This window comes from Corvus moneduloides, chromosome Z (assembly GCF_009650955.1).
Source record: "Corvus moneduloides isolate bCorMon1 chromosome Z, bCorMon1.pri, whole genome shotgun sequence".
In the NCBI taxonomy this organism is placed as follows: Eukaryota; Metazoa; Chordata; class Aves; order Passeriformes; family Corvidae; genus Corvus; species Corvus moneduloides.
In genome coordinates, this window is record NC_045511.1 from 43,902,470 (window position 1) to 43,921,456 (window position 18,987).

Genomic DNA, 18,987 nt, shown 5'->3' on the forward strand with positions numbered 1-18,987 from the left:
ATCTTACATTTATCACATACTGCAAAGCTGTTCCTCAGCAAAGTTTCTGCATTCTAGAAACCAGTGACAATAGGTGACTTTTGGCCTTATTATCAATAAATACCTCTAAATAATCTGAGACTGATACACACAGAATTAGTACACTCTGTGAATACGAAAGTAGAAGCTTACCAAAGCTGCTCCAGCAAATGGCTACAAAGGTGATGAAGGGACTGAAGCTTCTCTCATGCATGGACAGGCTGAGAGAGCTGGGACTCCTCTGGCTGGAGAATAAAAGACTCAGGAATTTTATCCATCTGTGGATATATTTAATGAGGAGGAGTAAAAAAGATGGAGTAAATGTAGTGCCTAAGGACAGGACAAGGGGTAATAGACACATATTGAAATACAGGAAATTATTTAAACATAAGAAAAGTCTTTTTTACTGTGAGGATGGGTCAAGCATTGAAGAGTTTATCCATAGAGGGTGTGGAATCTCTATCTTTGAAGCTATTCAAAACCCCTTGAAGCATCACAGAAACATTACAAAATATTCTGAGTTAGATCATCAAGTCCAACTCTTAAGTGAAAGGTCCATATGGAGATCGAACCCATAACCTGGGCATAACTCAAGTGTACACAGCTCTCAACGCTGCCTGAGTCTCCTTGATTGGAGGAGGGGAGCAGAGAGTAGGAGGGAACTGGGCAACGTCATCTAAAAGGTGCCATCCTGGCCTTTGTACTTATTTGATTCAGTGGAAGCAAAATTTAAACTGTCCCCTAACAAGTAAACAAAATGACTAGGATTAGGACAGAAATTACCAATACCTTGTTCCCAGACACAAGAGTCTGTACCAACTTTAGCTGATTTGCTTTATCCTTCTGAACATTTGATGGAACAACAGTTAGAATGCCCATGCTTAATAGCAGTAGTTTCTTCATACTGATGAATGTATGACTTTTTATATTCCTAACCTTTCTCTGTGTGTATCTAGTAGAAAAATCACCACTAGTATTTACAGAGGCTTGAAAATAATAAATCAAATACCTATTTCTAAAACATGTTTTCTTGGATTTAGTGCACATGAATGACAAGGAAATCAGCACAGTCAGGTCAAAACTAAAGGACCCACTGTTTCCACCACAAGCATCATAAACCAAATGATGAGTATTTGGGAACTTTAGACGATACAAACTGAAAGTCAGAACATTAAATTAATCAAAGCTTCTACAGGAGGTAACGGGAGTCAGAACTGAAAAATGGGGAAGTTATCAGGCAGAACCTGAAGATGTAGAGAATCTCATATTTATAATGTCGGTAGGCAAACATGAAAATTGTCTGCAACTTTTCATTTATGGATACAGTTAAGAAGCACCCATTCTGGCAATGGCAGGAAAGGTGTTTTACTTTTGAATGCTATATGTGACACTTCAGATAAACTTAGCTTTGAGTTATGAGAAGCTGTTAATTTTGTAGCATCATCCTTGAATTTACACAATTTATGTTTTATACATTATAAGGCAAAACCAGATCATTTCAGATAACTCTTTTTTCTCATCAAAATAATCGTGTTCATTTCTCCCTTATTTATATTTCCCTTACGAATTCTGCATTGTGATCATTAGAATTTCTCTCCCATCACATTTTTTCACACTAAACATGGGCATCACACATCTATCTTTCTACCGCCTCTTCTTCTGCCTGTCTTGCAGCTCTAGCCTCCAATATCTCTTATCCTTTTTCACGTATCCTCCACTCCCACCAACTGAACTGCTGTTGAAGGTAGTATTCATTTCTATCCCACTTGAATTTTGCTGGAGGGAGAAAGAGAAGTATGTGAGGAAAGGCATTTCTTTCTCCTTTCTCTTGTCCCCTGGGAAGAATTACTATCAATCTTTTCTTCGCTTTCATACTGAAATAAATGTTAATTAATTTAAACATCCCTGCAGCACAGAGAGGGGATTGTTCCAAACTACACAATGACTCCTTCCACTTCTTTCTTGTCAGCCTTTTGCTCTCAACTTTCATTTTCTGAAATTGGACCTAATGCAGCAAATGATAAAATACAATGGGAGAAAGACAAAAATAAAGTCTTTGGACTCCTTCCTTATCTATTCTTAAACCAATTCCAGGGCAAAAATATTCAGTCAGCAAATAGGATGCCTTTACTGCCCTAAAGCAGGAATAATCCCTTGAATAAAATCAAACATGGCTCTGTAGAATGGAGAATCCTCCAAAGATCTCTTCTATCACATGAGCAACCTTTGCCCTGACAGGACTCAGAGACACTGGAAAATAACTAATGCCTATGTTAGTATGTTCAAGTAAATGAGCCAATTAGAAGCCAGTCCTGCTGAATTACAAAAATGCTCCATAAATATGGAGCATAACCTTGGGTAGAGGTAAAAATAAAGGAACACAACAGGAGCTTTAGTCAGAGATTTAATAATAAGGCCTTTGGCTTGCAAGGATCGTTTGACAGATAATAGCAGTGTCTAAACTGCCCTTCACTGCAAGTATTGGAGAAACTGACATATTTGTAGAAGAGCAGCAAGGAAAATTTTACTGCCTTCCATGAATTCTACCTTAGTAAATTCTCAGGATTCTTTTTCTTATACTTTGTAGCACAGAGTGTTATCGGAATATCAATTCTGATTTCATTAGTAAATCATATACACAAGGTATCTCTGTAACATCAACTGCAATTCAAGCTATCTTCACTTGAACCTTTTAGGAATAAATTGTTGAAATAGAAAGACAAGTGAACTAACAAATTAAGATTATGTTCTTTCTTGTGCTGGAGTTTTAGAGAATTTTCTGTAGAAAACAAAACTCCCCTCTCCGCTGTACTTTTCTGCTTCCATATGAGGGCTAGAACTTCACTACCTTTCACTTCATTGCCACCAAGATAACATCCTGGGTTCAACATAGCATTAGAAGTTTAAACTCTGTATTTAAGACAGTTTGACTGTGGTTTCTGTCTTACTCTAATCTTGCTAAAATACACACTTAAAATAAACAAGTACTTTCTGTAACTAGGCAATAGGTATTTCACTGTCCTTCAAATATTTGCTGAATAATTTGGTTTTTCTCAGATTTCATCTTTTCCTCTTATAATAGTATTTAATTCAACAATAAAAAAATTAGATCTCTCTTACTTGAATTTTTATTCCTCAGTCTCTTTATGATTTTCTCCCATGTATCTAAGTTGAACTTATTTCTCTCAGTTGCCAACACAAAATCCTAATCATTCTATGATCCTTTAAATTTACCAATTATTTTGACTCTTGAAGTAATGTCAGATAAGAATTTCCCATAAGCTCAACTTTCTGACATTCCCCACACCTGATTATTTTACTCTCACTTGCGCTCCTGAGCCCACAAGAAGTTTCAGAAGTTGTACCATCCTTTCACTAGAATAGAGCAGCAGGCTAAAAGGGCAGTTAGCTGAAATTAGAATCAAAGCTACAAAAGCTAAACGAAATTTTAGGTTAAGGTTACCTAGTCAAATATAAAAAAAAAAATTATACTGTTTTCAGTCAGTATAAGTCTTTTAGGAGTACCATTTTAAATTAATTAATTTGTCATTTCTACTAAAAATATACGTTAGAGAATTCAGTTTGAAAACGTCTGCCCTTGAAAAAATTATGCCAATATTGAGGGTGAACAATTTTCCAGAAGAGAAAAATTTGACAGTGGAAAAAACTATTCAGAAGAAAGATACACTGAAATTAACAGAGTGACAAAAATTCATAATCACATCCAGCCAAAAAAGCTGGCCTTCTATCCTCATAATCAGCTGCCAAACTTGACCAGTATGTGTTACTTCACAGGGAAGTGGATTAAAAAACAATGAGTATATTTTTAATTTGAAAATTTTACTGTAATGCCCAAAAAAGGATACTTCATTATATTACAAAGATCGAACACAGCACTAAAGTCACTCCTCTTTCCTTAAGTCAAGAATTTTTAACAGAGGGTAACACAAAGTCCCTTGATTTGCGTACAAGGCCCATTTTGTTTTCTTATTGTAGGTGGTAGATCTTAGTTTATAACAAGCATCTCCTGAAAGATTATTTTGGTTATCCTTTTTTCCTCTTAAATTTTATTTTCCTTAGCTATTGATGTAACACATAACATAATTTTAAGACAGCATCTCCCACTCAAACCTGTTTGTACTGTGGGCAGAACCACCACCTGCCACCTCTAATTAGCTCTCACTTCATTGTCTACTTTCATCATATTTTGCTGTGCTTTTCACTGGAAACTTCTGGAAATACAAAAATTTCTTATTGCCTCTCTGAGGTCAAAAACTTATAAAGCTAAATATTTGGTAAAGAGAAGCTAATCAGATGTTTTTATTTACCACCTCTTGAGTTGTACTATTTTAAAAAAACCCAACAAAACAAAAAATGAGTTTAAAAGCAAAGTTTACATTTTGAACACAGATGCAGTAGCTTCTTAATTCTCTCAAAATATTATTGAGACCAAAGCCTTAGGAGAGTTAAGCATAAATAATTATACATCTGCACATATTATGAAAACACCAGTATACTGAAAAGAACCTCTAAAAGTGCAGAAAGGTTATTTTGTTACAGAAAGCACAATGCCCATGTTTCAAAGGACGTGGCAGGAAAAAGTGTTTCTCACACAACCGCCTGGTATTTCCACCACTGTCAAGGAGATAGCACCAGTGCAAGTAAATCAATGATTTCATTCACCAGTAATTTCTGCATCTATAGTAGATTTTTACATGGCTAAGTCAAAAGGTAGCAAAAGGACAGTACATAAAACACAAAAAAAAGTACATAAAAATTATCAGGCATATCAGGAAAAAAATCACCACAGAACTGAGAAAACCCAATGCTCAGCTGCAGTCATATTACAGTGTAGTGTATATCAAGGAGAGCTGAAGTAAGGAGAGGGTGGGTGAACAGAGAGAAAAAATCAGACAGCTCATTATTAAGTCAAAAGATTAATAAAAGCAGACCGTATTTATGAAAGCTTCTCAGTTTATCAGTCAATTTAAATGAGACCCTTTCCATTACAATGAGAACAGTCAGCCTAAAATTATGACCACTGATTGATTGACTGAAAGTGGATTAATTTTAGGGTCATAAGAAAAACATAAAATGACTACTTCTCTTTATGTTATTAACCCCCTGAAGAAATGACAGATCTACTGCAATAAAATGAAAAAAGAGCAAGGAGATTGGGAACAGGATTTTTTTTTTTTGACAAGCCAAAATATGTACTCTTGAAGAAAATACTGTTTAATGCTTTTTTCTTCCAGATTAACTCACTCACCAGTATTTTTCACAATTATCTATGAACCACAATGTCTCGGGGTTGTACACATTATTCCATGCATGTCAGTAACGTAAACACAAGCTGGTTGTCATGCTCTGACAAACAGGTAGATCTAAGATAAACCTTCATTATCTGTGTTTCCTGATATTGACTTGCCTTAAGGGAAACAAAAACTTAATAATTAATAAAAAATGAATTAATTTATATTAATTATTATTATACTTACCTGTGTTCCTAAGCAAGGTTGACTGATAGCTAATGATATATCAATGTTATGGAGAACAGAGATGCATCAAAATTCTGTAAATGAACATGACTTTACACAGAATTTTACACATCTACATACACGAATATACACAGGTTTTGGACTATCTGCCTACCGTCAGAACGTGAAATCAGGCATCAAACTGGGCATTCCAAGTTGGGACTTCAGTCTTCACTAGTAATGCTTGTTGCTCATTGACCGTGTAATGCTCTTCTGGCAGCCCCCACTCATGCCCCTGCCTTCCACTGGCATCATGCTTTTTCACACAGTCTTCTCCCTCTTCGATCAGTGCTCAGGTCCCGGATGGTGTGTAGTTTAGATGGAGAGCCTGTGAAATCCTTCAAGTGACAGATTATGCTTGGAAGTCAGCTGTTCATGTATTTTAGTAGACAGCAGTAATCTTCAGAAAACTCATGGATAAAAATCAAAAAGGTAGTGCTGGTATTTCCAGACATTGTTTTCAGTTTTAACTATTCTCATTAACGGGATGATTATGGCTTTTCACAGGTAACCAGAAAAATGACCACATGTATACGCTTTGCCACAAGGACAATGATACTGTGACCAATCAAATCATCTGACCTGCCAAAGAACATTTTGTTTTTGGTAACTGCCGCTAAGTATTCATGATACACAAAGTCTTTTCCACTCTAGAGCATTCTTCAAATTCAGACTTACTAGAGTTTCTTCAATATATATAAACAAGTAGCTTAAAAATATAACTTGTAATTTGTTTATCATTTTCTTAAATCATCCTTTGTTTAATAAGTTTTCAAATACAATGTCAGAAATCAAAAACAAATACAACACATGAAGCATAATAGATGCATTCTGTGATACTATGGTTAAATATGTTTTCCGAAGAATTTAATTTTAATTATAAGAAATGTGTCAAGAGATTTAATTTTAGTTCTTAAAAATCATTTTTTCACCAAATAAAATCAAACAAACTTACCTGTATTCAGACTGCTTTTATTTTCACTTTCAGAAAATATTCTGGGTAATTTGGCTTCTGAGAATGAATAATACTACAATAAAATAACCACATATATTTTGCAGGTTAGAGATAGAAATACTTTTTGTACATCTTGTGTTCCATCAGGTACATATTTAAAATTGAAGTGCTGATTCAAGCCAATCACAAACAACCTTCAGAATAAACTCCTTTTATCAGGGAAGTCCTTTTGGCTTGGGAAATTGTTCTGAGCAAGGTCAAGAACTTGCTTCTTGTAGATCTCTAAGGATCTGACAAAATTAGTATCTGACTAGGAAAACAAGTGCCTTTAGAAACTAAACTAAGAGGTGACTCTTAACACCTAACCTGTACTGTCAGCTCTCTCAATTTGATTCTGAAGGCTATAAAAATCTCCCCAAGTTCTGACAGCAGAAGTACCTGTATTCCATATGTACTTTGTTTAACATGTAATCTTACATTCCTCAAGAATGAAAGCTAAAAATAATACCACTTACATCTCTATTAATCTTCTGGTTGCTTAAATTTGAACTACATATTTTCAAAGGCTCCTAACTTCTGAGGCACAGCACACTGAATTCATGAGATGATGCTTCTGATCCTAAAGAGGCTAACATTTAAAACTACACTAGCTGGTTATCTTGTAAATCTAAGACACACATAGACAGTTAGTGTGATTGCAATTAGTTCCCATTTAATAGGGAGTATTGAGGCTTCTGTCATATCTTCTTGGCTAACTGCACTTTAAAATTATTCTTTACCTATCAGACAAGGAATAAGAAGGATGTGTAGTAGCACACAATGATAGAAAGAAATGAGTTACATTTGATGACAATATTGGTTTCATGTGTTGAAGAGTGTGGAAGGAGCAGCCAATCACATTCACACATTAACAGGCGGCAAGAGTACAGTGCTACAAAATCTGTCAGGGATGTAGAACCACCATCTACAGTTGTATTTTGAAAAATTAGAAGAGCTTATCCAATTAGCTTTCCTATCAAGACTCTTTTCTTGATCAAGTTAGTCCTGCAGAGGTGGTCCTGGCTCTTGAGAGAGAAAAAAGGACTTGTAGATACACGGTGACTTCTTACACTACCACTGATAAAGTAAAATTATGCTTCTTTAAGAGTCAGAGGCAAATCTCAATTTGTAATTAGTTGTAATTGCTAGCCTATTCTGGTAGTATTAAGTTACCTCATTTTAAGATCTGATCCATTATGTTTCTAATTTTCCTCTGAGAAAGGTTTTGTCTGATAGTATTCATTTAGGAACCACAGATACGCTGCGAAAAAACAACAAAACAATGAAACATAGACAAAACACTGGATTGTATAAAACCTCATTGGGACTAAAAGATATTTTGAATCTCAGAAGTCTAAAAAAGAGTATCGTATTGAGGTTTTGGGAATATTTCCCTATGGACATGGAAAAAAGTCTGAAGAGAGCATTAGCCCTTATATACATCACTAATAAAACACATTGTTCATGTCCTCATGTCCTTATCATTTTTTTCACCTCCACAATCCATTCATGGAGTCGTTTCAGCCCAGTAATACCTACCCATGACATAAATTATTAGAAATAGGATGTTTCCTATTGATATTCTTTGTTCTTACTCTTTTATCTAGTGGATGTCTTGCAACATAATACTAAAAGGTGTTTATATCCTTTTTCTCCATAGTAATCTGTACACATTTGACATTCAGTTATACATTTTGTCAGATCTCCCGTAAGTAAATGTCTTTTATCTGTTAGTGGAAGGGTGGTGGTTAATTTTTGCAACATTACTTTTAGTCCGTGTGTTTTAAACCTCCTTTAAAAAATAAGCAAATATGCCTACCTAGATAATATTCTGTTACAATTGAGAGGAAGCTGAGTACTAATGAAAAGCCATATTGACTTCCCACGACCAATAGACCACACTGCTCCAGAGCTCATCATTTAACTGACAAAAGATCAGAGCAAGATGAACAGCAGAACCCAGAGGATTGTAATCAGTGGGACAGGGTCCAGTTGGAGGCCTGTTCCTAGTGGTGTCTCCCAAGGTTCAGTACTGGGCCCAGTCTTGTTTAACTTATCCATCAGTGACTTGGATGAAGGGGCAGGGGCCTCCTCAGCAGTGTCACTGACAACACAAAGCTGGGAGGAGTGGCCAATACCCCAGGGTACTGTGCAGCCCTTCAGAAGGACCTTGACAGGCTGGAGAGATGGGAGGGGAGGAGCCTTCTGAAATTCAGCAAAGGCGAATGCAGGGTCCTGCACCTGGGGAGGAGCAAGCCCAGGCACCAGCACAGGCTGGGGGTGACCTGCTGGAAAGCAGCTCAGTGGAGGAGCTGCGGGTGCTGGTGGACAACAAGATCTCTTGGTGACCAAGGCCAGTGGCATTGTGGGCTGCATTTGGATGACCATTGCCAACAGGTCGGGGGAGGTGATCCTGCCCCTCTACTCAGCCCTGGTGAGGCACACCTGGAGTGCTGTGTCCACTTCTGGGCTCCTCAGAAGACAGACAAGGAGCTCCTGGAGCTGGTCCAGTGGAGGGCACTGGAGACAAAAAGATCAAAGAGAAATAAAAGCTAAGTGTTTAAACTAGTCAAAAACACATCCTGAAAATAAGATAAAAAATAAGATAGAAGTCAGACAGACATAATAAATATCTGACAGAACATTTCAAGTTCCAGGAGAGGAGAAAAAAGCCACTGCTACACCATAAGTCTAATTCTGGTCATTTAGTGCTTCACATGTCTGAATGGCACTCTTGGTCTCTTTGCTGGTAATTATGTAATAAACAACTGGGACATGGTGTTTATTATTATTTTTGCTCTTTTTAAAATCCATTGTAAACATAGCCTAAACAAACCAAACTTCCAACTAAACTAAGAGGTAAAATAGTTCAAGCATTGATATTCTGAAAAATATCTGTATGTCTTCTGCTATGAAAGTGCTCTGAAAATAAATTCATTCTAAGACCAGTGCCAATGAATGAGGCAAATCTTACTTCAAACGGTTATGTTCTGTTAATATAAATATGGTGACTACTAGGTTCTGGGACAAGAAAGGAGAACCTGAAAAAGAAAGGGAATCTGGCAGTTGATAGAAATAGGACAAATACTGTGACAAATCTGTCAAGTGCAGATACTGTCACAATGAGCTAAAGTACAATTAAATTAGAAATGGAAATGAGACACTATTTAAGCAAAATTGCAAGTGGAGAGGGAAAAGAGAATACCTAGTGCCATGCCAAATGCAGCTTTCAGCTTTAGGAGGAACATTCATCGTATTCAGTAAGGACAGGGTCAAATATATACAGCAGTTTCCACAACAACTAAGAAAATGTAATATACTAGTAACTGTCACCATCAGCTTCAACTATATTATTAGCTCTCTGGATACATGTATATTATAGTCTTATGACAAGAGAGTAACACTACATTTAAGGTTGCACTGGAGTTTTCATTTTACCAGGTTAATGTATAATTACAGATTGAGATTATTTTAATATGTGCATACGTACAAATGTATATTAAATTACAGTTCATAGTCATATTCATACTGAATTTTTTGAAGCACCTCTGTAAAATGCTTTTGATTTGCATGTTCCATTGCACAAAATGACATGAATTAATACATCTACAGATAAAGTAGGGGGAGAGGGAGGGAAGATTGGAGAATGAAAAAGCAGAGAAAATATATCAGAATAAATGGAAGTGAGAACTGGGCTACCACGTGGTAATAAGACTGGAAACACTACAAAGCAGCAACAGTCTAGGAAAACTGTGAAATTAAAACCACAAATTGTTGTGGTGGTTATTACCGTTATGGAGCAGAAGAAGTCACCAGAATGTAAAGGCTGCTCAAAATAAGCAGAAGAAGGGCATGAGAGCTGGGGAGAGGACCTGACCATGGTACTAAGACTGGGTGAAAAAGAAAAAATCCTCAATTAACTGTAGGAGAAGTATTACATTTTCCTGATTAAGGAGGCTTTGTTACCTCTGCTCTGCTTAGTCATGTATTCCAGACAGGATTAAGTACTCATCACAAAAGAAAACATGAACTTTTGGGTTGGCTGAAGCAGAAAAATATCTCCAGATACATTATGATGAAGTTTTCCCGGAGCAAACTTTACACCTTTTAAACTATCTAAAACATAATGAAAATTCCAGAGAGCAATCTTTTGAATTACAGTGTCACCAGTAAACAGCTGGGCTGGAAATTCTTCCAGTTTTCTATGCTTTTATTTGTAAGACTGTTTGGGAGGTACCTACATCAGGAACCTGCACAAGGGACACTTAGTCCTCTTTCCCAAAAAAACCTCAACCCCATACAGCCAAACATAAACAAAATAAAACAAAACAAAAACCAAACCAACAAGGGAAAAAACCTCAAACCACACACACACACCAAAAAAACCCACTCAAATTAACTCATATAGAAAATACTTCAGCAAGCCACTGAATTTTCCTTCATTCCAGGACCTCATAGTGTTTCCCATAAAGGGTTGCCTGCACACATGACTTGTTTTTCTTTGAAGGTAACAAGTACAGGCAGAATGCTTCCAGTGTTTTAGTTTCAACCTGGAGTCACACTTAATATCAGACTTTTAAAATGGAAACAGTGCATACTTTTTCTGGCAAATAAAAGGACAAGATTTTTTAATTACATAATCAGGAACAAGATTACAGAGAGTGAGAAAAAAAATACATCCTCAGATTACCCCTAAAATTTTTAAGTAATTTCTTGTGAGATCCTTGAAAAAGGAAACAGATATTAATTTTACAGAAGCCAATTAAGTGGGATTCTAGTGTCCTCCTTACAGGTGAATCTGAAAGTTAGCCTTGCTAGCAGGAATCAGACATCTCAGTTCATATCCTCTTCCCACTCAGCACTTCAAGACAAAATCCTTCTCCTCTTTTCACCTCTTTTAATCCCAAACTTTATTTCTGATCCTTTCACTGGTGGACTGATATCTCATTAGAGGAAATGTGTCTGAACATCCTGAACTCCCTCACTTCATTGTAAACAAAAGCAATGCAAGAAAACCACAGCCCTTCCCAGAGCTTTTCAAGATGGCCATCTTACTTTTGCTTTCTTTACTTGGGTTGTCTCTCCTATTTTAAATAGCTTTCTTGGTTGTCAAAATGTTTTCAATGCTGTCATAATATTTTTATAAGTGTTATGTCACAAAGAATATTTACTGTATGTACAGCTTTATCAAAACGGCAGTCTTTGATTTGGACAGGTGCCCTGAATATTTGATCTAAAGCTTATGCTTTTAGAGTTGGATGCCATTTCAGTGGAGAGCATCTCTCACACACCCCCCAGCCTAGATGTGCAAGCACAAACACATGTACACTTATGGAATTTTATGGCCCTATAGGGTCACAATGAGGAATAAAAGCATTGTTTTTGCAGATACCCTAGTAAAATCTTCGTGCCAAAAAACCAAAGGGCCTCTTTCTCAAATACTGCAGAACAGTAAAGAAAAAAAAATAGAAAACAAGAGAAAAAGAAATTTGTGTTTGGAAGTTGTGACTCTTCTGTAGTACAGAAACGTTGGAAGAGTAAGAGATTTGGCTGTTTTCCTTTCCATATGTAGGCAGCTATACAGCTTAAGATGTTTACATGAGTCAGTGGGAATCTCCATATCTGTGTGTACATATAAATAGGCATGTAAATATAAAATAAGCATGATTTAGAAAACAGGAAGTTAGACAAAATATAAAGTTATTTTCTGTAGTTTAGGGTTCTGTCAAATTTTATTCCTCACAGTAAATTTCAAGAATTCATTGGGGCAAAACATACGTTGCAATCTTGTAAAAACTTCCAGCTCTTACCTATACTAGAAAATACAATATCTCTCATGGTATAAGAGCACATCATTGTCTTAACTGGCTGAATGCTGGGGAAAAAGTACTGACACCAAAGACATCTTGACAGCATGTAAATAGCAGTTGTCTAATGAAGCATTTGTAAGCTGCTTTTTTGCTTGAGTGGTGGGAATGTCAAGGGCATTTTTTGGTATAGAATAACTTCATGCCACTTTTTCTGATCACTCCTTTATTGCAGGAAGAAACTAAACTGGGTAGCATAAGTACCCTTGATGAATGTAACAAGAAAAGAAATTTTATGTATCAAACTTACATGCAGAATGGGAAAATAAATTTGAAATTATATTCAGGGCCAAAAAGAGAATTATCACCTCAGAAGACAATTGGCAAAAAGGAGAACAATCTAAAATAAATTATTTTTGTCCACTTTAGGAAAGGAAGTTCTTTTTCCACTTTAAAGGAAGTTCTTTTTTCTTACTGATATAGTATCAGCCATTACATCTAAACACTTAGCTATCACTGCAGTCATTCATTTTCTAAAAAAGCATCAATTCTCTCAGTGTAATGACATTTCCCAGTAATTGTTCTTTCTGCTTACTGAAAAGGAAAAGGTACAGAATTATTGATGGGTATTCTTTGGTGTATTGTAAAAAAAACCAAACCAAACAAACAAAGAACACTTTATCAATTCTTCTCTAGATTGATGCTCATTTTAGAAAGTTGATTCATATGCCATGCTGACAAAATTCTACCATCCTGTAGTGTGATAACAACATGTGATAAAACCACGTCTCCATAGATCTCAAGGTGCTTCACAGAACACCATGAACTGGAGAAACACCAAAGAGAACTACTGGGGTAATGAGGTTATAGTGAAAAATTCAGAAAGAAATGTTGGCTCTCCTGAACTCCAAGTGTTAGATCACACTATATGTTCACCTCCAGTCCTCTTCACAAATAACTATAAATCAGTTGTGTTCCCACCATTCAGTCATAGTGTAAGACATGAAAAAGCTTTCCATGTAACCAGAGATGTCATCTCTTCAATACAGCAGTGTTATAACCTGACATAAAGCTAGGGAGTAACAATTTTGCATTAATTTTGTCATGGTAGTTGTTCCAGTACACAAGTTCTTCACAAGCAATGTAGTGCTATCAACAGAGCCATAATGAAAGAAGCTGGCAACACAGAGAAACTCAAAATATGTCATAAACTATAAAACCATATCTGAAAAAAATAGTCATTATGACAGATACTTTCTCCACAATAAGCAACACGAGGAGTGAAAGACCAGGTTTTTGGAGTCTGTACCCTACCGTTCATACATCCAAATAGGAATGAACAGAGCAGTAAAATTTAAGATATAGGTAAAATGGTTATCACCCCATCCAGCTTCTTATTCCCAGGAAACATTCATATGAAAAAAACCCAACCAATCTTGTAGCAATTACCTATTGAAAATTCAGGAGCAAATTTACTGTCTTGAAGAAGTCTCCCAAATCCCACTGCCAAGACAGAGAGCCAGAATTGGGGATGTATCAGCAGTGATCTCATTTCGGCAAAATTATTAAGTTATAGGTGTTTCATAGAATTTAACTTTATTTAAAACTCTCAATATTCAATCAAAGTTTGTTCAGAGTGGAGAAGATATATTTTTAGCTAGTAAACATTGTCTATTTGATACTGCCGATTCTGCAGTTTAGTTCAGTGGACAAAGATTATATTTTGTTGTCTTTTTGTTGACAGAATGATATGAGCAAAATTACGTTCTATTGACAAAAGTGTTATGAAACTTAGTTGTAGAATTTATATATTCATTGCAAAATGAATATATAAATAATTCACAGAAGAAGAGGAGTGACAGTTATTGAAAGCTTCTTTTGAAAGCAAGACACTTTAATTCACTGATGATTTTCACTAATCTAATAAAACTTCCCCAATTCAGAATATATTTTTGGTGAAAATTTAGTAGCAGTCTTTGTAGTGGTTAAGGAGAAAGGAAATTTAAGCCTGGCCATGACAATGTAATTTTAGGCTTTGGCAATGAAATTTCAAAGCATATTCAGGCTTCCATTTCTAAGTTCTAATATGTGTTGGGAGGGGGGTGGAAATGGAAATATCAGTTATTTCCATCTTAAACCAAAGGAAAAGATGAGTCTTTGGCTCTAGCTCCTTGTAAATGCCATTGCAAAGCACATCAGGTAGATACGTAGCTGCACCCAAGCATCTGAAACTTCTCTGTCTTTAATTTTTAAGGTTAATCAGTGACACTGGGAATGGACACATTGTCAGCCTATTTTAAAGGTCACCAGTTTAATGCATTGTGGTAGAATTAACTCTCTGTTAAGCCAAACTAATTTTCACTATTTCATTCAGTGCTGGTGCAAGTCTGTTCCACTTTGCTCCTTTGGCAAGTTTTGCACACTAAACTCAAGGTACAGAAGAAAATAAAAAATTTGAAATATTTCTGTGAAATGGAACCTCAGTGTTGCAGCATCCACTCAGACATCTGCTATAATAGATCTTTTGCCTGGTTGAAAAGTGCCAAATAAGAGCCTTGCAAAATGAACATAAATTGAATAACCTCTCTAGGTTTGTTCCACATGTGGTTTTTTTGGACACAGGTATGGATGAGGTTCTGATTAAAGAGGATACAAGAAAACTGGGGAAAGGAAGAAAACTGAAATACATCTTTAAAAGCCTTAATAGAAACAGAAAATGTTTGCAGCTTCTGGTAGTAAATCTACAGCCAAGCAACCTTTTCAGTCATAAGCTGCTATATTCGTTGTGACCACTTGGGACACCGTGACACACCTAATGACAAAAGCAATTTGGGTTTGACTCCAGTGATCCACTCCTAGAAACCTACCAGACTAACTCTGTTTACCCTAAGCAGTCATGGCAGCTTGATAGCCACACATTATACCCAAGAGAACAGAAAGTATGCTCACATGCTTTATGATACATTATAGAAGTTAAATATATCAAAATATAGAATCGTTTTAAAAACAGGGAGGAGATGAAATCTAGCCTTTTCCTCTGGTAAAACCAACACAGTATTCTGTCTTGGTACACTTTTAGAGGTTTGTTACTAGACTATTTCATAGTATTCTTCGGAAATTATAATAGATGGATATATTTGGCCAATGGCTCGCTGTGTATGAAACCTCGACTTTGTAACATCCATGAATAGAAAAGACCCAGGAAACTGTTTAAATTAGATATGGTAATTAAATATAGCATTTACAAGAACAAACATGCTTTGCACATTTTCAGCAACTACATGGCCAAAAAGAGAAATGTGTATATGTATGTATGTAGACGTGGTTTTATATTCATACAGCATTATGTTGTTGAGTTAAAATTCAAAAGAATCTCAAAATGCATCTGAGATTTTTCAACATTTTCCTCTCCCAGTGTAAAAATGTATAAATACAGTGCAGCTAGTTCAGATTGTCACAAAGATGCGTTATTCAACCTTCATGAGTTAACTGAAAGTAAATGGTCCTTCTCTTTGCACCTTCTCTCTCTTCCAGAGATATTGTACATATTCTCTAAATTATGTCCTCGTCTCCTCTGACTGTTATGAGGCATTATTTTCTGTCTTCAGTGAGGATCTGCAGTGAAGCCCAAAGGGGTGCATGCTGTTTAGGAGGGACAGACCTGTGGGTGGGGCTGTGCTCTATGTCAGGCAACACTTGATATGTGTCAAGCTCTGTCGTGGGGTGGATGATGAGCAAGTCAAGAGCTTATGGGGCCAGATAAAAGGGCAGACTAGTCAAGGATGACATAGTTGCGAGTTGTGCTACAGACTCCAGGAGGAAAAAGTGGATGAAATCATCTATGAGCTGCTTGAAGAAGTCTCTGAGTCACAGGCGCTAGTCTTTTAGCGGAGTTTAACTACCCAGACTTCTTCTGGAGAAGCAGCCCAGCAAAGCACAAACAGTCCAGGAGGTTCCTGGAAATCCTTGATGACAACTTCCTGCTGCAGGTAGTGGAGGATCCCACAAAGAATGATGCGCTGCTCGACCCCATACAGAGCAATAGGGAAGGCCTCATTGGAGATCTGAGGGTTGGGAGCAGCTTGGCTGTAGCGACCATGACATGGTAGAGTTCATTATTAGATGATGACAAAGCAAAGCAGAAATTAAGATTGTAACAGGTATCTTCTTGGAAGAATCCCATGGAAACAGACCCTGCAAAGAAGGGCAATGCAACCAAGCTGTTTTATATACAACAATCACTTCCTTCAGGCTCAAAAACAATGCATCCCAATGAGCAAGATATCAGGAAAAGCAGGCAAGAGACCTGCATGGAGGAGTAAGGAACAGTCAGACACAAGAAGGAAAGAGATGGGAGATGGAAACAGTCAGGCCACTTTGCATGACTCTAAAGAGGTTGTGAGATTAAGTAGAAAGAATTCCAGGCTATCTGGAGTTAAATCTGGCTACAGGTGTTCAGAACAACAAGATGGGCTTCTTAAATACACTAATTACAAAAGGAAAGCAAGGATAATGTGGACCCTTTACAAATGGAGAGGGGGCTCTGGTAGCAGAAGATGCAGAAAAGGCAGAATTGCAGAATGCCACCGTTGCATAGGCCTTCACTGACAAGACTTCCCTTCAACTAGGTACCAAAAATTAAAGACAGCACAGATACATTAAACAGTTCTGAGAAAATAATACTATTTTTGTGGTAGCTTCAGGCAACCTCAAGCTGTCTGAATGATCTTTCAAATAACTTTTACTTTATAGTATCTCTGATGTGTTTTGGTGACACAAAGGTTATGCTCAGCCTTACATTGTTTTGGCATTATTTTTTGTGAGAAATAGATGCAAGGCATGTGTGAATTACAACTGTATATGCAGTTTCTAAAAACAGTTGGGATTTTGTTACTGCCATATCAAGTCCAGATTAGAAACAACTTGACAAACTTCAATAAATAAGTGACCACTGTTGGTAAGTGGATAAACAGACAGAAAAAATAAATGAAAGACCAACAAGCAGAATCAATGCTTCAAAAAGGCTGCATAAAAGCTTAGAATGAGGGAATAAATGAAAAGGATTGAGAACGTTGGGATGAAAATGAATGAAAAATAAAGTGTAGGGTGAAATGATAAATAATAAATGATTTTGCAAACATATAAAAATTAAGAAGTTGGCAAGGGAGGATGTGGATTCCTTGTGGGAAGGTGAAAAAATAAAATATCAGAAAATGTAAATATTGATGGAAAATGTAATGCTAGAATGAGAGAAAGATGTTCAAGGTGAAATGAAAAACAACTAAAAATGGAGCTAAAGAGTGTACCAGAAAAAAAACCATGGAAGCAAGAAAAGTACTCTATTATATTGTATTATATGAATAGAATAGAATAGAATAGAATATTTGGTAAAACTGAAAATGCAACCTGTCTCAGTAACCATGAGACAGATCATCCCAAAAATTCAAAGCAAAGACCAGGTGAAAGATCCCCCCAAACCCCTCAAGACAGGAATTACTGACTTTGTGTTTATTTACTCCTATAAAAGGCAGAGTAATGTCCTACTCCATAGGTATGAATGGATCAGCAGTGATGTAAATTAATACATGTCATCATATTAAATATGGTTCAAAAGGACATAAAGGAAGAAATTAGAAGATTGAATTTGGTTGGTTTAAACTGGAGCAACTATGATCTTCTGCTAATCTATTCTGATTTCTTTATTTTGAGGAATTTTTATTTTGAATTCCTTCCTGGTATTTTAAGAATTTGGGTTTAAGAATCTTCATTCTGACTCTGATTTGTTTCATTCCTGAGACTTAATGTCTCATCTTCATATTTAAAAATGAAAATAAAAATAATAGAAAGCATGACAAAATGTTCTCTGTTGTTTCTAACCTCACACAAAGCCTACTGCGTGATGAGGATTTCTATTTTGATCAGAGCTGACAGAGCTGACAGGCATTGTTTCAGACAGTTGATCTATGATTAGTTGTAGGAGTCTTACAAAATTTTTTTTATCATTTGGACTATAGATTGTCTCCCCCAGATGTATGAAGACGTTCACATGGTTCCTTCACCTGAGACACCTTAATTAACTCTTCTGATACCACTTATCAAACTTGCATTATTACTGAGACCTTCTATTTGGGAGTCCTTAGTTTCGGCCCTGATAAGAGCCTTAGTGAAAAGTATTTTTGGAAATAAGGCTCATTCTATCACTAGAAGCTTCAGTAGAGATGCACCCAATTGTGTTTTCTGTAGTTTTTATTGGGGATTAAGCCCATCTCTTACATTGGAAAGAGGGTATGAAGTAATCTCAAGGCCACCATAGCACTGAATTTACTTTCATGTATACCTGGGATTGTTGTAGTTAAAAAACCCACAGCCATGGCAAACCATTAAAGAGGGAACCATTTTGCATTTTGGCAGCAAAACTGAGCCACTATCTTGAAGCCAGGTGACCTAATTCCTTATTAGTCAACACATTCTTCTAGGTAATAAACAAAGGGAGGTGCCCAGAAGAAATTAATGTTGCACTATTAATGTTACCATATCATTTATCATGATAGAAGAGTCATCAATTCTGCAGTTCTTGCAGGAATACATTGAGTTCTCTCAGGAGGTGTCGTCTTCCTTTGAATAACAGGAA

At 36.4% G+C, this 18,987-nt stretch overlaps 1 long non-coding RNA gene across 6 annotated transcripts in view; it reads right to left on the reverse strand.

Moving 5' to 3' along the window:
* Positions 1–18,987, reverse strand: part of LOC116438304 — a 40,274-nt gene that overhangs the window by 9,279 nt on the left and 12,008 nt on the right. For 5 of the 6 annotated variants that reach the window (XR_004237665.1, XR_004237663.1, XR_004237662.1 and 2 more), the window contains exons 2-3: positions 8,995–9,069; positions 172–7,810 (exon numbers count right to left, since the gene is read on the reverse strand). This is a non-coding gene — a long non-coding RNA (uncharacterized LOC116438304). The remainder of the gene's footprint in view (positions 1–171; positions 7,811–8,994; positions 9,070–18,987) is intronic. The other variant, XR_004237667.1, reaches the window with a different exon arrangement.